General features: G+C 51.3%; 1 long non-coding RNA gene across 1 annotated transcript in view; it reads left to right on the top strand.

Moving 5' to 3' along the window:
- Positions 1–3,915: 3,915 nt before the first annotated feature.
- The window catches only part of LOC131583317 (uncharacterized), a 74,253-nt gene continuing 57,465 nt past the window's right edge, over positions 3,916–20,703 (top strand). Inside the window, exon 1 of the long non-coding RNA XR_009278479.1 lies at positions 3,916–3,991. This is a non-coding gene — a long non-coding RNA (uncharacterized LOC131583317). The remainder of the gene's footprint in view (positions 3,992–20,703) is intronic.

Below are 20,703 nucleotides of genomic sequence, written 5' to 3'. Positions count from 1 at the left end.
CCAAAAAATCTCACTGTGGTATTTTCATCAGGGAAACTGGGTTCCTGTCTGTTCTCCAAAGAGTTTCTCTTTCATCACAAGTTAGAGGAAACTTAGAGGGAGCTGAAAACTTCCCTCTTCAGTAAGGACAGATCTGGAGAGATGATGGGAGGAAGCTGTTTCCAAAGCCCCTGCCAGCCCTAGCTCTCTTTCCATCAGGCCTCCTCAGCTGAGGTCTCAAGAGGTATTCTGAGATGACTTCCAAATGAACAGGAGGGTAACCAAGAGCCTGCAGCCTTCCTGTCATGGAAAAGCCTGTCTGAAATGCGGGGAGCCCCAGCCTTATTAGCTGTGGTGGTTGGCACTGGGGAAGTGGACCCCGGAGAGGGATTTGAGTGAAGAGGGAATCCTCCAGCCAGAATCAGCCCAGGAGAAATGCTCCAGAGGTGAGACCATGGAGATGTTGGCATGACAGCTGGCTGTCCTGGGATGTGGGCTGTGGTGGGATGCTCTGACCCAGGGCACAAGGGAACTGACTGGGTGGCTCTGAGGTGAGACCTGGTGTTTTGTGTATGTGCTCACTGCAAAATGCTGCTGGTCCAGGGGAGAGGGTCCCTGGGGATTCTGCTGCCCTGCTGCACGCAGGACAGGATCTAGTTTTCCTTCACCTCCTGGTAATCCTGTACTCAAATATTCTTCCTGCAGATCTGGTTTTTATCTTTCTTTTTTTTTTTACCACTCCTAAATGGAGTGTTTAAGCCTATTCTTTTGTTTTCTGTGAAAGGAGCAGTAAATCCTTTATCCTGCCTGGCTATTTCTGTGTGCGTATTTTCTCATTGTGCTCTAGCTTGTCAGCTGTGTCAAAGCCCGGAAACCTTGGCCTCTGTTGGGCTTCAGACTTGGATTTCTGTGTATTTAACAACACAGGATCCCTTGGACTTACAGTTCTTTTTTCTTCCCTTGGTGTCTGTCTTTTTTTTTTCTTTTTTTTTTTTTTCTCAAAAAATACCTGGTTGAAAAAAAAAATCCCTGTCAAGAGGGAGCCAGCAGAGTGGTTGTTTGGTTCATTCCCAGCACATCATGCCAGTGCTGGCAAGGAGTCACAGCTGGCATGTTCTCCTGTCCCCCCATGCCTCTGGGGTGCCAGGGCTGCCCAGGGAAGGGGAACCCCCCTGGGTGAGGCAGCTTTCCGGAGATTAGCTTGGGATCGGCGGGTGCCTAATGCTTAGGCAGTGGATGTGATGCTCACAAAGGCAGGATTTCGGTTGGATTAGCCAGGGGAGAGGCGGATGGATGGCTGCCTCTGCGCTGGGGCTGTGTGCCAGCTCCAGCTGCCATGGCCACTCCTGGGAGCAAGTGTGGGGTGTCTCCCTGGGGGGATCTGATGGAGTGACAGCCAGTCAGCCATCCCCACGGCTGGAGAGAGGAAGAATAGACTGTGGCACTGATGGCTGCAGGAGGGATCAAGGATGGTGGCAAGTGATATGCAGCGCACTCTGTGCCCCAACAGTGGTGGCAGCACCCTCAGGAAGCCAAGGGAGGCTGTAGAATTGGCTTTGCTGGAGATGTTGGAGGCCAGGCTTGATGACTGGGCATGCTTTAGGCACAGTAAATCCCAGTTCCCAAAAGGGGAATGGATTAAGTGACCCACCAGCAGCTCCTGGCCTCCTGGAAGTTTTAGAAATATGGTCTGAGCTGTGCAGATTGCATGAACAATTCCAGGCTGGAACAGTGAGAGGGGTTGTGAATCTTGTACTGTTTCAGGCCAGAATTGATGGCTTTGGCTTTTAACTCACTTCCCAGTAGGACCAGGGATGGGTTCTGTTCTGGTCTCCAGCTGGGAGCCCAGCAGCTAATGACCCACATTCTCTGGGGTCAGCTCCACCAGCTGTCCTGGTGCTCCATGAATGCCATGGCAGCTCACCACACCAGGCAGCATGGGCGTTTGTGTGAGAACAAAAGAATAAACAATGGAAACTGTGATTAATTAGTGCAGCTAATTAGCAATGTGCTTGGCCTGGGCTGGAACTTGGTGAGGTGCCAAAATCAGAGGAGAAGCCACAAGAGAAACTCTGATTAAAACCACTTTGGGGAGGGAGCAGGGAAGGGGAGAAGATGCTTTCCCAGCATCTCCTTGCAACTTGCCACACAGACAGGTCAGACTGTGGCTATCACTGGCCTTACACCCTGCAGGTGCTGCTGTTGCCATTCCCAGCAGCATCCTCCCACTCCCTGCTGCTGCCTGCACTGAGAGATCACTTCCCTAGGCACAGTCAGCATCAGGAGCTGGGTGTTGCACCAGTGCTGCACGTGTTAATTAATGAGACCTCATTAGGGCCGGTGGGGCTGCCTTCCCCACGGAATAGGATCCTGCTTGCTTGTCTTCCCTTACACTGTACACTGCCTTTTTCTTTGCTCTCCATTTGCAAATTAGTGCAAGGACCACGATCAGCAAACAAATTTGCTGCGAGCTCATGGTGGGCTTGGAGATTTGGAAGAATCCTTGGCAAATATTTGCCAGCCTCCACGCAAACCTCATGAATACTTTTCATGACAGAGAGATGTTGAGCTTAGCTGGCAACTTGGGGTAGGATGGCAGACCTCGGGTAGGGCACGGCTGCTAAAAAATACCTGAGCTAAGAGGTATTTTTTAAACTTGTTTCCACCCCTTCTGTCCCCTGCCCTCATGCTGTGCAGTGTCCAGTGCTGCTCTGTTGTGCCTGACCCCTGCCCCGACATTGTTCACCTTCATCGTGGTGGGGTGGGGATTATTTTATTGTATTTTCAGTAATACTGTCATTTGAGAAATGTGTAACGGTGCTTTTAATAATTTTTAAGGGTCTGTTTTAATTAGGAGGCCTGGACTAGATGACCTCCAGAGGTCCCTTTCAACTCTAACAATTCTGTGACTGCAGCCGTAGCAGGATCACATCATTGCCATTAAAAGGTGGCTGCGCCTAAATGCCACTTGCTCAGCGAGGTCTGAAGCAGTGCCCTTTGGAGTAATTGGGAAATGTAGCCCCTTTTTTGAGGACAGGACACTCTATTTTTCAAGGTGCCATCACATTATTCTTAATTTGTTAAACACTGACTGCTCAAAACTGTTTGAGACATAAAAAGAGGATATGAGTTCTGCCTTGGGGACCTCACGACTAAATAAATGTCTCCTCTGGAGAGGAAAGTGCTGCATGTGAAGGTGAAGCTGGTTAGACAATGGGTGGATGTACCACCTCCATCAGCAAAGGGTCTTGCTTCCCTTTCAGTTTGGAATTCGGGAGGAGTTATCACTCATCAGTGATAACATCAGATCAGTGGGTCAAGGACCTACTTTCTCTTAGTATTTCCTAGTTGCCAGTGGAATCCCTTGACTTGTAAGCAATGGAGAGAGCTCCCCTTGTCTTGTGAGACCCTTGGCTGGGCCTATTGAGCTGAGAGGTGCTTTCCTTGCATATTCATGGTTGTGTGCATCAGCCTGGGCCAGGGGCTGCTTGCCCAGGTGAGCTTGTGCCTTCTCTCCTTCCCCACTAGTGATGCTAGAAGCATAGAACACCCTCTGGGAAACTGCTCCCAAGAATCACTCTGTGCCTGCCAGGAGCTCCTTGCGGGGATGCTGGACTTCTTCAGGTACCCACATCTGCTTAGTAACCAGATCAAGTTTCCTCTCCTTGATGATGGGAAGGAGGGGAAATAAGAGAAATACAGAAAAATATCAATATATTAAGTTTTTAAGCTTTATTAAGTATATTAAGCTAACTTTCAAGCCAGCTTTTCTGTGGGGTTGGGTTCACTTGGGGTGTGCTTGAGGCCACATTTCCAAGACTGACACCTTCTGTGCCTTCCCACCCACAGCCTCCTGTGCCTGGGAGCCATGAGCCGCCTGCAGAGCTGCCGGAGCAGCCTCCCTGCCACAGCCCCCCGGCACTCTTAGGTTTCCCTGCTCCCCTGGAAGGTGCTCATAGCTGGCGAGGAGAACCGACTGCGCCTGCACCCAGCCTCCTGCATTCCTCCCAAGGTAAGGATTTCTGTGAAAAAGCAAAGGCAATCAAATTTCACTTGGTAAATTCAAGTGAAATCAGGTTGTTGCTTGTGTCATTGCATCTCCTACCTACTCCTCTCCCCCTCATCTTGCTGGGAGGAAAGGTGCTGGCTTGGGGATGAGAACTTCTCTTGCAATTAAAAGGTGATTTCGAAGGTGGGGTAGCTGCTGGTGAAACCTGTTGCTTGCAGACTATATCCCATTGGAATTTGCTCATAGTTTTAGAAACTACTCTGGGCTGCAAGGAGCCAGGCTTGAGTGAGACTAGTGCCTTGTGACTGCCTCTGCTTCCCTGATGTACTTCTGAGGATAATTGTCTATAATTTTCCTCTTAATGAGGAAGCTCTGGAGGCTTCCCAAGCATGAGCTGCCTTTCCTTCCAACTGTAAAAGGCCTTTGGGGTACTGGGGGCTTCCTGTGATGGGAAAGTAAGGAATGGCTGGGGGAGGGCATTTGGGAGGGGGTCAAGTCCTTGTCCCAGGGAAACACCCTCGTCAGCTCCTTGCACTTGGCAGTAGGGTTTTTTTAAAGTTAAAAAAGTAGAGCTCAGCTTGTAGGGAATGAGCAAGGGCTGATGTGGCCCAGCTGCCTTCCTGATGGGTGCAAAATCAGTATTCATGGCTGAAGAGTGGAAATCAGGATTAGAAACCAAAAACTTGATTTCTTGGGTGGTTTTGGAGTTTGAGATTTTTGGAGCCTCTTGTTTTCAAGCTTTTCCATGCAAACCGAGATGTCAGCTGTGTACTGTAGCATATGAGAATAGCAGCTTCTCCATGTGTGATTCCCAGGGCAGGGGACCTGGGCCTGGAGGAAGATGATGATGCTACCAGCTTGTCACAGGATGGACATGGGCATGAAACTTGTTTTGAGAGGTCTGTGAGAAAGTCAGAGTGGACCCAGAGAGCTAAAAGTACAAGTCAGAGCTGTGATCTGCCTTGTCCTGGTTCACTTTGGGAGCTCCCTACCTGGAGCTGGGATCTGCTGGGATGCAGAGGCCAGTTAGCACTGGGAAGACTGACATCCTCAGGCTGTAAATATCCAGCCAGCTCTAATCCTCCCAGTAACTCCATCACTGCTGTTTTCCTAAGAGCTATTTGACTTTTTGTGTTGCACTTCTCAGACAAATGGCTTTTAAATAAAACCTCTGCTAACTCGTTAGGCCTCCTGTCCAGGTCACTTCCTGCATGGGTGATTTATAGGGCTGCTTTTAACATTTTATTAACTTTCAATCACCGGGGCCAGTCAATCAGAGCCTATCCCATTAGCTGTGGTGAGTGGCTGCCTGGGGCATCAGGCTCTCCCACTGTCTCCGTCGCTTCTGGAGAGGCTGCGATGCTCTGAGACCATGGTGAGAGATGGGAAAGAACAGGAGGAGAATTTAGATAAGGAGGAATAGATCTGGCATGGATAAGTGAATGCATAAGGTTTAAAGAGATAATGGGGCTTTGTGATCATATCTGGGAAGGTGGCTTATCTCCTGCTGTTGGTAGGTGATTTCTCGGCTGCATCTCCCGCCGCGCAACGTGTGCTGAACCATGTGGTGATGGGAGAGGAGCACCAGGGCTTGGTAAGGAGGTGGCTGCTCCAGACTGATCCCAGGAAGGCATCACAGCTGGAGCATCCCTGGGTAGGATATGCCTGTATTAAACCCTTCCTGTGACAGTGCCAGAGACAGAGCCTTCCTCCTTGCCTAGTGTATTTGCAAGTCCCTTTAGCTCCTGGCATCCCATGTGATCCAGTGGGCTGCCTTGAGCTCAGTTCCCTGACATCTCAAACTCTCCTGTGCATCTTCTTCCCCCTTGGAGCCGAGCAGAGCCAAGCCCTTCAGCCCTGGTGCAATGGTGAGTGGGGCTGAGCAAGCAGAGACCAGTCCAGCTGGGAAATCCAAAGGAGACGGAGATTGTAAGTGATGTGAGGCTGCAGCAATAGCTTTGATTATCTCTGGTTTAGTTGCTCCTCTCCCCACCATGCCCTGTCTTTGTTCCACCCGTGCTCAGAAATGTTATTCAGTGGAGTTTTCCAGCTCTTGGTAACAGGGAGAAAAAAAAAATGAACTCCTGCACAACCAGAGCTAATGAGCTCTCTCTGGAAATAAAAGCATCCTAAGGACAGCCTTGTGATACAGAACATCCCGTTCTCTGTGGCTGCTCTGGCCACTGCCTCTGAGCGATGGCCCAGCACAGGGCTGTTGGGAGCTGAGCAGAGCTGTCACCTCCCATCCTTCCCCACAGCCACTGCTCATGTGAGGCACTGAGAAAGCTGAGGGTTTGCTCCTCGGGCAGAGCTCTGCTGTGGGGACAGGGATTTGGAAACGTTTGTCCAACACTGATGCAGAGCCCATCACCTTGTACATCCTCGCAGGACAGGGCAAGGAGGGGTCACATGTCCCCCCTGGTCAGGACCAGCTCTTACTGGTTTGGAAAGGGATTTGGGGAACAGCCTGGCTCCCATCCCTGGCTGGATGTAAGGTGTAAGAAGGTGGGCTCACTGCAGCCCTGTGTGTCTGAGGGAACACAGACCTGCAGTCCCTGAGGGCTGTCGGGGTTGTCAGGCATCTGGCTGGGAGAGAATTTGTCTTGCAGCAAAGCCAGCGTCTGAAAGCCATCGCTTCTGATGTGCCCATGATTTGCTGAAACCTGTGTCTTCTTTGTCATTTTTCTGTCTCTGTCTCAAATCCCAGAGCAAAGACAGAGAACTTGCTCACAGAGACAAGCAAGTTTTTTTTCCCTCCACCTTTAAATATTTATTCTGAGCTCTCAAGGTACACATGCTGAGATCTCGGGGGCCTGCCTGTGTGTTGGTAGCATTTCCTGCCTGGCAGAGCAGGGCTGGCTACCCTTCCCTCTGGGGAGCACAGGCAGAGCCTACTCCCCCTCCTGCTGCCCTGTGCTGGGTCCCAGAGGAGTGACATGAGGTGTTCACCTCTTCCTACACGTGTGCTCCTGTGGGAACAAATTCAAGACCCACAAAGTGCTGTCCAAAGAAGGTGTGGGTTGTAAGCTGCCTTTTTGGGACTGAGACAGAGATAAAAGCAGCCTGGTCCATCTGGCGTGCACTGTTGCACATCCCAAATGGCACCCACCCCTCTGCCCCCTGCCTGACTTCCCCTGTCCCTGTTAGCACACGGAGCTGCCACTGGAGGCTTTCCTCTTTTGCCTGCAGCTTGCTCAGGGCTCTCAAGGTCGTGTAGGCAACTGGAGCAACACTGCCAGCCTTGGCTCTGCAGCCTAAGCTGTGGTGCTGTGCTCAGCTGTGGCTTTTGGCCCCCTTCCCTCCTTTTCTCCACTCTTACTCTACTTCTCCAAGCCTTCCTGGTGCTGCTGCTTGGGTACACAGATTGCAGGAGGAGCAGCCCCATGCCACTGGGATGCATGTGCTTGGCATGCCAATGAGGAGCGAGGCTGGTGCTGGCAGCTCAGCCTGGGATGTGCCAAAGCAGAGCATCACTGCAGGCACTGTCCCATGGATCCCTTCAAAGCAAGAGATGCAATCCCATCTGGCTGCAACTGCCACCTTCCAAGCATTTTTCCTGGAAGCTGGCTCTCCTGCAGAACTGTCTTACCTCTGCCCCTGCTATGGGGTTGTCTGGACCCAAGGGAGAGGGGAATTTGCATCTGCTTCTAGTAGCTGGAGTATGGTGATGTTAAATTCCTAGGAAAAGAGCCAGGAGCTGGTTTCTCAGCAGCTCTGCAAGGGATGAGAGGATGTCTGCCTTTCCAGGTGAGTACACAAATTGCTACCTCTGCCTCCAGCTGCCACAGCCCAGGCATCCTGCTCAGCAGCTGGCACTCATCAACACAGAGGCTTGTCCCCAGCTGCCCCTGGCAGTGTCAGCCACAGGCTCCCTGGAACCTGTATGGGTGTGGGCACCAATGCAGAAAGAAAATCCTTTGCAGAGGCCTAGGATCAGATGGCAGGTGCAGCTTTACCAGGAGATGCCTTGAAACTCGCATGTTGCCAAAGGCAAGAAGAGAGAGCAGACGATAGCTGATGTAGTTGGATTTTTTTGTTTTTGAAGAGAAATAAATTAAAGCCAGCTCAGGAAAATGAAGCCCCGGTAAGCTGCAAAGTGATGAGGTTGGAACTGTGGTGGTGGTGGTGGTTTCCTGGGCTACTTTTCCCACCCCTGCCTGCCCTCTGCCTGCACCCACCATGGGCTGGCAGCAGCACCAGCCCTCTCAACTCTTGCTGAATGTCTGAACAGAATGGTCTCATTAGCATGGAAAGTTTCCCCAAGATAAGTTAAAGCTGCTGTAAGAAGTGCAATTATCTCTCCTTTCTGCTCTCGCAACTGTGGGCATTGAAATTTCCTGCTCTTACACCATGTCATGGCCAAGTTCTTCCACACAGGAGGGTGCCACCAGGAGAGAGAAATTATAACGAGGACATTTTTTGGAAAGAAAAAGAGATTTTTTTCATTAAGGATCTGTTACTGCTTAGTTGTCTCACTGGGTCAGAGCTGCTATGCCCATGTAGAGTGATGCCAGCCACTTGCCTGGGATAGTGGCAGAGAGTGATTTTTGTGTGTGTGAGCTCCTTCTCTGCCTGTGCCCTGGCCTCCTCATGGTGTCACCCCTTGCCCAGGGCTGCAACACCCTAGGGCTCCTCAGCTCCAGCAGCATTTTCCACGGAGCAATGCATTTGCAGGAACAGCCAGTGCCAGAAGTGTATCTCTGGAGTGAAAATCTGCAGTCTGAGACTTATAGGAAATATTCCTTCAAGATTCAAGCTTTTTCAGTCATTGGTCATTTGACCTAACAGAACTGTGTGCCACTGTGTGAGCAGGGCAGGCTGGGGAAGGCTACCAGAGCACACACAGCTGGATGCTGTAACAATTTAGTAGTGAATGGTTGGGATAAGTCATATTTCATAAAATTGGCCAGGAAGAAGATGGGTGATTAATTCTTTTTAATAAACAATGGTGAGTAGTGTGGCTTGGTTAGAGCCTGAGTGACTTTTACAGTGATTCATGGATTTTTCCAGAGGAAAAACCACTTTTATGGTGATTGTTGGTGTGTGGGGTGCCTGTTTGCCTTCATGAGTAATTCCCCCCAGCTCTGAAAGCACAAGGGTGTGGAAAACTGATGAGCTTCTCTGCAGGAGCTGAGAGGGAGGAAGGGTGTGCGTGGCTCCACCGCTGCAGCCAATGACTGCATCCCTTCAAAGAGCATCGGAGGACGTGGGAGAGGGGGAATTTCACTGCCAGAAGTGCTGAAGGAGGCGAATCTTATGGAAAAAATGAGTGGAATTGAGATGTCCATGTGTGCTTTTCTGGGCTAGCCAAATGAGGTCAGTTGGGACCAGCTAACAGTCCTCTTTGCACCATGCTGCCCCACTCCTCCAGCAAACCAAACACCTGAGCAGAAGAGTGTCCCAGCATGCCATCCCAAGTTAAATTTGTCTTCTGTTCTTTCCAGCCCCTCATGCTGGAAGCCGGCCAGCCTCCGTGGCCGTCGTGCCGCTAGGATTCGTGGCTCTGGGGCAGGAGCGTGTGGCCGGGGGTGTAGTGTGCGTCTGTGTGATGCTGCTTTTTAAATCTCGCCGAGGTGGGATGGGGAAATGCCGGGCGAGGCACAGTCAGAGGTGTAAGCGGTGCCTGCGCCTCGCAGGCCGCGCCGGGGGCGGCCGCAGCCCTCGCTGCCGCGTCGGGTTTGTTTTCTAGTTTGGAGATGAAGGCAAAAAAAGCTGTAGTTCTGCTGAGACTAAATGTGAAACATAATTTGGTTCCTTGGTGAGGTTTTTTTTGGCTCTTGGTGAAAAATATAGGTATTTGGCTAAAACTTTGAGTTTCAGAGCCAGGGAAAGGAAAGGTGGCACAATGGTGGGAGAGGTTTGTGTAGAGATGCAGCTGTGAAGGAGGAAGAAGGAGCCTGGAGGTTGGTCCAGCCTCTGATAGACAGGCTGACACATCCCTCGGTGCAGCAGCACCCCATGGCAGCGTGACTCTGCCCACCAAATGCCTATGCTGGTTGCCTGTCCCTTCAGTCACTCTCAAGCACTACAGGGGTGCATTCTCCAGCCAGCATCCCACTCCCTCCTCATCCTCCTTCAGCCTTCCCTCCACCGCAGTGCCCATCCCACATTCATTACAGTGCCCATGTACTTCTCTAAGCCCAATATACTTTGAATTACTGCTCATCTATTCCTCTTGACATCCTCATGCTCATAACTAGGGAGCCTGCATTACCCGTTTGCACATCTGTCAAGCTGCGTGTTCCTTGGCCATTTCCAGAGATACATAAAATTGCCCGTGGTTATGACATTATTGACAACCCACCCTGTCTCCTTCCCCCTCCCTGAGCCCAAATGGCTGCCTCGCTTTATGAGGATTGATATTTGGGCAGTAAATATTTTAGAGCCTCATCTGATGAGTGTGTCTGTGTGGGTGAATACATTTGTGGCTGAGGACAGATGTTTGAGCTATCTTCATTGGAAATGCAGGGCCTTGTCTTTCTCCCTCCTGCCTTTGCAGCATCTCTGTCATCTCTCTGCAGCCTCTCAGTGCTGCCTATTCCCAGAGGGAAGAAGGGGAAATTTAGGGAAAAATCAAGCAGAAGTTGACAGGAAGGACAGGGGCTGGCAGAGCTCTGTGAAGGTTGCGTTGCTGCTGGGTTCCCATGCTCCCATGTACCTCAGTAGTAGAATTGAATTTCTGTGGCAAGGTGTTTTCCTTCCTTGAACCCAGTGAATCCACCAGTTCCTGTGGGTCTGGACAAGTAGCTTCAACCCTTTTCAAAAGAAGACTACGAATATCAGACTGTCTGTGGTTTCCAATGGGTATATTCTTATTCCTGTTCTAAAAAGCTGCTTTATCTCCCAAAGTTTCAAAATGTACTACAGGAAGTGTCACTAAAGAGGAAACAACTTAGGAACAGCACAGCCAGGGTTATCTGAAGCATTTTTTTTTATCTTGCTGAGAAAAGCCAAAGGAGCCCATTTTCAATTCCTCAAAACGATTTGCTCTCTTTGCTTTCAGTCAGCAAAACAAAGAGTGTTGCCTGATTCCTAGGGAAGAGAACAAGCACACTCAGCTCCTGCAGAGTGAACTGGGACTAGGTTGAGCTGAGCTTTTGGGAGTCACAGCTCTCCTTGGGCTGGATCTAAGCTGTGTGCACCAGGATCCAGGGAGTTTTCAAAAATATGTCTGCACTTCAACTCTCTGAGAGTTTTGCTTGAGCTACTGTCCTAGGGTGGCTGGGCAGCTACGAAGCAGAGTTGTCCTTGTACTGAGATCCAAGCCTGGGATGGGACTCTGGTCTCTTCCCTTCAGGGAGGACAACAGCACAGGGGTCTGCACAAGTTCTCTCTGCACACAGAATGGTTGGAGCACATGCAAGGCAAGTCAGCCCTTCTTCATGATTTCTTCTGGCCATTTTGCTGCTTTTTTTCCTCTCCAAATCTGGAGCAAGTGCATCCAAATGTGTAAAAAATCAGGTGCATGGGGGCAGCTTTGCAACCGTTCAATCCTTGCAATCCCTCGTAGTCAGTCTCCTCTTTGTCAGGAGAACGGGAGCTTCCTGGCTCTGCAGTGGGTTCTGTGCTGGGCTGGTCCCTGCTGCCTGGGGCGAGGGTGTGTGGAGGCTGCTGGGCTGGCACTCATCCCCTCCTCATCACCCAGTGCCAGCTGTTCCCGGGCTGTGGGTGTCCCTTTCCCGACTGGAGTGATGTGTTTCAGGGCAGGGAGTAGGACAGAGTGTTTCTGGTTGCTGCAGTTTGAGGTTTGAAGCTGTTGTGTAGGCAGTGGGGGTCCCTGAGAGGGCTCGTGGATTTCCAGGGGTGGCCCATGAGCCAGAGAATGTCACCTGCCTTTTTGGCAGCCGCTGTCTATTGAGTGTGAGCGGTTGAGTGGACCATGGAGTCCACTGTACCTCATATATCTGGTTTGCTCATTCAAGGAGATATCTGTGTCATCAAGAAACTGTACAGGACAGCTTTGTGAAGGTGCTGGGAGAGTAGGAGGTGCCCAGCTCCGTTTGCAAGGGCTCAGTGTCTCCATCTCCACAAAGCCTGGCTGCAGGAGCCACGTGCCAAGGGGAGGGGTTCAGTGGCCTCATTGAGCTCACCGATGAAGGATGCTGCCCTGGCCCTGGCCAGTCTGCTCTTTTACAGCACTATAGTATCTATTTATTTATGATTTCCGTGGGTGGTGTTTTGGATGATCTATTGAGCCAGAGTGAGATATTTTGAGGCACAGTGAGATATTTTAAAAACATCTCATCACTCTGGAAATATCCATGGTGCGATAGCTGTGTATTAGTCATTCGGAAAGGGAGTGATTTCAATGAAAGAAAAAACATTTCATCTTGTCAGAGCATTTTCACTCACTGTCTGCCAGGCAGCTCCTGTCAGTCTTCAGTCTCTGTGGCTGGTTTTACTCTTCTCAGGCTCTGCCTTTTTATTTTCTAACAAGAAATAAAATAAACCCTCTAATGGATATTGGTAGCTATGAACTCATCAATTGTCAGTGAGAAAGAGCCTGTGAAAAGAGGCAATAAAGCCTCTTTGTACTGGATTATTTCCCATGGGATTATTTCTCTCAGGGACTATCTGCGTTTGGAAGGAGAAATTCCTTCTCCAGGTATTGGACCTTGAAAAAAACCCCCTGCCCTCCAAGGTGACTTACCCCCTGAAAATTAGAGTAACTCCAAAGCCCTTGGACGTCAGCTGGAGATGCAGAATTAGGCTCATGGAGAGCAAGAGGAGAGATGGTTTTCTCCTAGGTGAAAAAACCCCTAAACTGTTAGAAAATACAGATGATGAGGTCTTGTCCTGCAAGGGAGAACAGCACAAAGCTGTTCAGCAGATGAAAAGCCAAATGAGCTGTGAAAACCTCACCACTATGGTAGGAGAGATTTTCTCTTGGAGGAAATCTGCCACAAATCACCTAATATTCAGCTTTGCACTGCCATTCGGGAAAATGTTCATCATATTCCACTGGTCTCTGCTCCATTTTATGTGTATTTGTAGCTGGGGTTTCTCTTGCACAGCCAGCACACCCCAGGGAGGAGGTGATTCGGCCGAGATGTTCCCATATTTTGATGATTCTCCATAATCAGGCAAAGAGTAGTTGCACTGTAGTTACACCATGAGTGCTGTTCACTGTTGTTTTGAGGGGTACAATTGCCATTGCCTCATGCAACAAGTAGATAACTGCTTCAGTGACTCAAAATGATCTCTTTGTGGATAAATCATAGGGTTGATATTCCAAGTTTTGCCAGGGTACACAATAATAGAATAATAAAATCAGTTTGGGTTGGAAGGAACCTCAAAGCCCATCCAGTGCCACCCCTGCCATGGGCAGGGACACCTTCCACTGTCCCAGGCTGCTCCAAGCCCCAGTGTCCAACCGGGCCTTGGGCACTGCCAGGGATGGGGCAGCCACAGCTGCTCTGGGCACCTGTGCCAGGGCTTCACTATCCTTAAGCACATCTAAGAGCACTTCCCTGGTGAGAATGGGCTTGCACCTAAATGTTTTGGAGGATGTTTCTCTGCTGCTGTGGCTGCCCCTTGGCCATCTCCTTTGACATTGGGAGTCTTGGCTGGATTTTCTCTGCACCAGTGCTGAGCTCTGTCTCCATCCCTGTGCAGGTCTATCCCATTTCCAGACACTGTGGCCAGAGAAACTCCAGCCAGGGCTGTAAAATAGAAACTCTTAACTAAAGAGCAGGAGAGGGCAGGAGAGAAGCAGCCCTGGATCTCCTTGATGCCTTGGAGCTTGTTCCCTAGCTCTGCCAGGACAAAAGGGGCATCACTCCCCATGAAAGCAGGAACCAGGGGGATCAGGGTGCTGACTGCCCTGGAACAAATGCCCAGAAACCTCCGTCTTGCTAAAATCTGGGCTTGGCAGCAACAACCTGTAACCTTTAAAACTGTTGCCTATTTTTTCCTGACTAAATGAAATTAAAATGGCCAACCAGTGTGATTTCTTTCCTTTAACCTTTTCCCTGTCATGTCCACACTTGACCCAAACTAATATTATTTTGATTTGCACTTGGTGCTCCCTTGCAGGGCACTAATTCAATTAATTCAGTTAATTAATTAACACAAGCTGACCTCTTACATTTCTTGGCCAGGGGCAGGACTTACCACCCACGTGGTAAATCCTCTTCTCTCCAGCCCCTGTGGCATGGCATCTTCTGCATCCCTTTGCTGGTGGTGAGCATGTCCTCGTCCCGTGCCCCTGAGTCAGCACTCTGCTGCTGGCATGCTATTTCAGCTTGGGAAAAGAAAAAAAAAGAAGAAAGTTTCGGTATTTAAAGTATTTAAGCAGATGGAAAGCCACAAACTACAGTCGGTGGAGGGAGCGTGTTTCATGACTAACAAAATATGCCAGGTAGGCCGTTCCACTTGAGATATTTTCAGGAATATAATCACTTTCACACATCCTCATAAATTTGCCAAAGTGTTAGTTTTCCCCCATATGGATGGGGAGGATGCAGCATGTCATGACTGTTGCATGGCATCTTGAATGCTGTGTCTTTGTGGTGGGTTTTTTTTTTTTTTTTTCCCTTTAATCCTCCCACCCTAGCTGTAATTGCAATTAAAGTTTGATTCACCCTTCCTCATAATTAGTGTAGGCAGAAGGTCACCCTTGAATGTCGTGGTGAAAGAGCTCCTTGGACAAGGCAGAGCAGAGGAAACAGCAATTAAATCTCTAATAATACCCCCAGAAATGGACTGGGGTTGGACTGGAGCAGTGCCTGGGATGCTGTCCCCAGCAGGGCACCAGCAGGTGCTGAAGGGATGCTCTAGGGGAGCCCCAAAGGCTGCATCCTTCCCATTGAGTTCCTCTGAATAGATGCTCCAGCATTGCACTGGGGTAAACAAATGCAAAATATTTTGAAGTCATTCAGTCTCAGCATTGGATTCTTTCTTTTCTTTCTGGTATCATGGCAAAATTAAATAAAAGGACCCATTTTCTGCATGTTATTGATCTTTCACTCAAAATCTGGGCCCTTTTCCAGGAAAAAAGAGTCCTTTTGTGAACAAAGAGACAGGCACCTTCCCAACAAAAGTCAGCTTTCAAATCCAATGTTCTGTGTGTTTGAAATTTCATGTTTCTGATAGGAAAATATCAATTTTACTCAAATTTGCAGAGAAGTGATGTGGTGGGGGGGGAGACGGCCCTGAACGGATTGATGAGCACTTGAAGGCCAGATTGCCAGAGGGATTCAAAAGCAAAAGAAAAAGCAACCTTGTCACTGATTTTGAGCAGCTTGTGTTTGAATCCAGAGCCAGGCTGTTGGGCTGGAGCAGGCCCTGCTGTCCTTTTCCCTTGGGGACCTAGAGCCTTCATCGAACACTGTGCATGTGGCAGGAGGGCTCAGCCCATCTCTCCTGACCAAATCCCAGCCTCAGGGGTTTATATACCCTTCTTTTTATAACGTGCTGGTGGCTGGAGCCAGGCTCTGAATTGGTGTGTGTTGGCCTTGCTCCGTTACCTTGGTTGGGTGCCCTGCTGTGAGCTGCCTGCTGGTGTCTCAGACAAGCTGGGCTTTGCCAGCAATGTTTTACAGGTTAATTTGTCAAATCTCTGTAGCTCGATTATTTGTTGGTGGAGCCCTTGAGAATTGCTGGGGAGGAGATGTGTTACGCTCCCTTGGACCGTGCTACCACACGGATGCTCAGCTGTTGGGCAGGGCTGCCGAGCTGGGTGTCCTAAACATGTTCATAGCACAGCCCATGACATTACCCCCATGGTAATGAGGGTGGCTGTGTTCCCCTGCTGGTGCATCCTTCAAGAGCAAGTAAATTGGTTTTTTTCATGTGTTCTCCCTGTGCCAACAGTGGTGCTCCATCCTCACTGTGATGCGGAGGGGAGGGAGGTAGTGCTGGCTAAAGGGCATTATTCACAGGGCTGGCCATCATAGAATCATGGAATGGTTTGTGTTGGAAGGGACCTTAAAGATCATCTCATTTCACCCCCCTAGCACGGGCAGGGACACCTTCCACTAGATCTGGCATTCTGATCCTTGTCCACTGTTACATGGAAAGTTTGCCTGGTGCCTGAGCAGAGAAGTTCCCCCCCTGCCCCGATGGGATTGCTCCTGGGGCTTTGCTCCCGGGCTGTGTGTGTAAGCTTGCTTATCTTTGGAAAGGCACGGCGGCGCTGACAAGCGGTGCAGGAGATGGGGGCAGTAGGTGGATCGTTTTTAGCAGCGCGCACGCACGGAGCAGACAGCTTGGGCATGTTCCAAAACACTTCCCACGCCCCCAGGCTGAATTTTAAGAAGCTGGGGCATCTGCACGTTCAAAACGCTACGGGGTGGAAGGGAAAAAAGGAAAAAAATCCCCAAGGCAGGCAGAGCAGCCAGCGCGTGGAAGGGGCAGGCAGCACCCAAAGGCTGATGTCTTGCTGCGGAAGGGAGTTTGTTGCAAAGGCTGAGCAGCTCCAAGCCGCTCTCTGGAGGGGCAGAGCACAGGTGAGCGTGGAGCAGCGGGCACTTGGCTTGCAAACTGGTCTCGCTCTTGGTTGAGTGGGGGGAATGGGAAGAGGAGCTTGAGTTACCCAGGAACGGCGCCCGGGTGAGTGCCTCTTCCTCCCGTCCATCTGGGGTGGTGCAGCCTTCCAGGAGCTCCACACATTTGGGGGCCCCAGAGCCTTGCAGTAAGAGGGGGGCTAGTGGGGGGGGGGAGTAGTCCTGTCTTCCTTATGGTGATGGGAATGAGTCCTGTGCTCATCCCACTGCTGGTGTTTCCAGGGGCTGCCTGGGATCCTGCCCATTAGTAGCAGGAGATGCCCCACTGATTTCTTTCTGTGGGGCAGCCCTAGTATGCAGGAGCAGCCTCATCCTCTTCTGCATCTCCTGGGGAAGCTGAAACAAGCAGGGATTGACGTTGGGAGCATACAAGCTCTGGGCTTGCACAGGCTGGCTGAGGGCTATTTCAGCCCTGCCCGGGGCTCCCTGGGGCAGGGTGGGATATCTAGGCTGAGCAGGGAACTTCTAGGGGATGGAGAACAACCTGTGTGTATAGTCCTGCAGAGTCTTGATCCCCTGGAGTGATGATCTGGAGTTCCTTTCTGAGTCCTGGTATAGCTTTGGATAAGTAGCTTCGGCTGTGAACGTTTGGAGGTTTCAGTCCTGGGTGACCAGCTTACATGCTGAGAACAGCCCTAGTTCTTGCAGTTGCTGCTCCCTTGGGATCCAAGGTCCCTGCTCCTGATGGCGTGGGGCCTCGGATGTCTTGCACTGAAGCATCAGGAAGGGATGGGTGTAAATCTGGAGAGCCCAAGCTGCCGTCCGCGTTCCTCAGATCACCGATCCAGTGTGCGCTCTGTGATCCACAGGGATCGTGCCTGTGGGGAGCGCGCCCATCCGCATGTTCCATTGAGCTCCCGTTGGTGCAGCTGGCGAGAAGGATGATGGCGTGGCATCCTGGCAGCCTGAAGCCATCCTGCTAGGGTGGCTGGGCTCTGACAGCTCCCTCCCATCTAGCTGGGCCAGGCACTGGGGGGATGCTCCTCCCGATGCATCACGTGCATGAGGGGCATCTTCCCAGCACTCCCCGTGGCTGCCTCCTGTGCTGGTCCTGCTTCCCGTGGCTGCCTCCTGTGCTGCTCCTGCCTCCCATGGCTGCCTCTTGTGCTGGTCCTGCTTCCCATGGCTGCCTCTTGAGCTGCTCCTGCCTCCCGTGCCGCTCAGCAGACACTCTGGCAGCGTGCAGCTCGTGCTTTGCCCTTTGGCTGGCAAAGCTGATGGCTTATTTAAATGTGACTTTTGCCTGGTGAGGAGACAGGGAAACTTTTGAGGAGTGAAAACTAGAGAAGTCCAAGGGGGAAGATTTAAGTGCCTGCAAGATCAGAGCTTTTTTCCTTTCATTTTGGGAAGAGAAGACTTCTTGGGAAGCTTCCACTTCCTAAGTATCCCTCCAGAAGAGGCTGAAACAGATTCTAAGTTACACACTTTGTAAGTCTCTTGGTACCAGCAGAAGCACTGCTCTCCATGGCATCTTCATCTGCCTGGTAGCCTCATGGCAAGGAGCAAGCATCCTCTTGGAAATGGGTGTTTCTGGGGTCCTTCTGTCCCTTGTCCCTTGGGTGGGCAGGAGTACCTTTGCATCTCTGGCACCCAGAGGAGGAGTACAAGGCCCTCCCGGTGCTAAACACAAGATGCTTTGCTATGCCCCCCAGGGCGAGGAGGAGGAGGAGGAGGAAGGCAAAGAGGGATGGGAATGGACCTAGGGTGCCCCGGGGGACTGGCTTGTTTCTGCTAATTAGCAGTGTAACCAACCGTGGCACAGCCCGGGGCTCCTGGCAGATAATTACCTTGCTAGGTGCTGGGAAGGGAGCAGAAAGAATTGCTGTCCACGGGGACTTGAAAACTTCCCCATTCTTGAACAGGTTTGGGAAAGGCAACTCAAAAAGAATAATATGGATATATATTTTAATGAAGCAGTTTCTGCTGGGCAGGCCAATTCATTACTGAGGTGACACTTTTGGTTTTAGCTATAAAAATCAAGATTTTTTGGCTTTTCTCCTTTCTCAGTCCCTAGGGCAGGAGTTGGCTAAGTTGTAGGGAAGCTGGGGATCTGCATGGGAACAGGCTTGGGGTTCGGGCTTGCTCCTGACCAAGCATTTATAAGCTTATGGGTGTTTCATAGAGCAGGGGGAGAAGAATAAATCCGGGAGTGTCCCCAGTCTGCTCATTGCAGCTCGGTGAGGTTTCCATTGGGCCAGGGTATCCTGCCATCCCTGTGCTGTGTGGCTGTGCAGACACTGCCCGAGGGCTGCCGGGGGTCCTGGCCCCAGGACCCGCTGCTTCACCGCCCTGGGGACGGCTCCCCGGAGCTGCCCGCGGGTCCCTGCCAGCAGTGCCAGGGCTGTGCGGGAAGTGCTGTCCCTTGTGTGCTCTTTGTGCCCGATGCTAGGATCGCTGCCGGCCAAGAAGCATCTGTGCTCTCCTTGCACCTCTTGTCGGGGCCAGGGACCTCATTAGCCGCCTCCATCTCCTCTCTCCTCTGTTTATCTCCAGTTTTTCAAATGTTTGCCTGATTTTTTTTTTTGATGTCTTTTTTTTTCCTGGCTTGAAGGGAGAAATGATTGTGTGAGTCATGATAGGGCCTGACAGCTCCCTGTGTGCCCTGCCAGGCTCTACCAAAATTGGGGCTGGGGTGCAGGGCTGCAGTGACTGCTGCCCATACAGGTCCATTGCAGGGGACATGGGGTGGGGAGCGGGGAACAGGCATCACAACCTTTCCCCCAAATCACCCATTTGGTCTGTGGTGCTTGGCAGAGGGTCTGGCAAAGCTCAGGCCTCCAAGAGGGATTGCAGGCAGATTTGTGATTCTCCTTGGGAGAGGGAATGTCGTGGCATGACACTGGGTGGCAGGAGAACAGCAGGGTGGGAACAGCTTGAGCTGAAAACCCAGTGTAGCCAGCTCTGTTTCTGTCCACTGTCTGTAGGGGATTCGGGGCCATGCTGAGCTAGAGGAAAGCTCTTGGCCACATGCATGTGCCTTGTCCTGGCACTGTCTGAGATGACAGGCTTGTCTGGTCAGTGGATTTGTCCCCATTCCAGTGCACCCAGAATGTCTCCTTCCATACAGAATGGGGTCCCAGGCTGGTGCTCCCCATGGCATCTCCCTGCTGAAGGAGTACAACCACTTTGTACCAAGCACAGAAGGGTGCAGGGGAGGGCAATTCCACTTCCACCTCCTCAGTAAGAGCTGGGGGGGCCAAACCGCATCTCTCCATCTGCCAGCCCTGCCTTGTTGGCAACTTCAGTCCCCCTTCCTCCACCCCATCTCCCTCTGGAAAACCAGCAGTAACTCTTAGTCAGTGCTGTCTCACGGACCATTACTTTGTAAATCCCAGGGACAAGGGTGCTTGCCTACGGTCCTGTGTGGCTGGTGCCATCCTCTGCGGCCCATCGCCACCCTGGCACTCCTGACTTAGAGGGCAGGGCCATCCTCACCTCTTCCTCACTGTTCTGGGATGATCCCAGCATCTCGCCTGCGCTTTTTATAGCCTGTGCTTCCCAGCAGGCTCACCAGCTGACCTGGATACGGCCACAGCGCATTGGGCTGAGCTCCCCTGCTTCCTCTTTGTGCTGGGGTGGGCTGGTTTGTCAGTGCTCGTCGGCACCCTGGGTTGCTCTCACAAAGACAGAAGCATCCGTCATCCTGCTCTTGCGTCAAGCGTTTCCAGTCCAGGCTGGGTAATAGGGATTGCTGCGAGCACGCGCCTCCGGATCTCTGCTCCGCGGGGATCCCTTCTCTTTAGCAGGTGCTTTTTCTCCCAGATGCTGCTCTGCAGAGAGGAAACAGGGACAAATTAGCATCCCTGGCATTTCTGGCTTTCCCCACTCCTTGCCTGCCAGCTTCCCCTCCCTTCTCTTTTTAAAGAGATTCAGGTCATGCCTGGAATTAGGGCTCCCTGAACTGCAGTGAAAGAGCATTTAAACTGCTTACCATCGATTAGACGGAGTAGTTGGGGTTTGGTTTGTGCCCCACCCCAGTCCTCCTCTTTGGATGGGTGTTCACAGCACCTTACTCCTTCTTTCAAGGCCTTTGCCATCATGGGCTGCTCTTCACTGCACAGGTGGGTCTGGGGACCCTGGGGGCTGCTCCCCACTTTGCCCCCCGCCAGCAGCCAGCTGCTCTCGACACAGAGACCTTGCAGGAAGGCATTTTATATAGCTGCCTTCGTTTATCGCAGCGCTCCGGCTGGGATTAGACACAGATAAAAC

The sequence above is a fragment of the Poecile atricapillus genome, chromosome 11 (genome assembly GCF_030490865.1).
Source record: "Poecile atricapillus isolate bPoeAtr1 chromosome 11, bPoeAtr1.hap1, whole genome shotgun sequence".
Lineage (NCBI taxonomy): Eukaryota > Metazoa > Chordata > Aves > Passeriformes > Paridae > Poecile > Poecile atricapillus.
The sequence above is the reverse complement of the archived record's forward strand: the minus strand, read 5'-3'. Positions and strand labels throughout refer to the sequence as shown.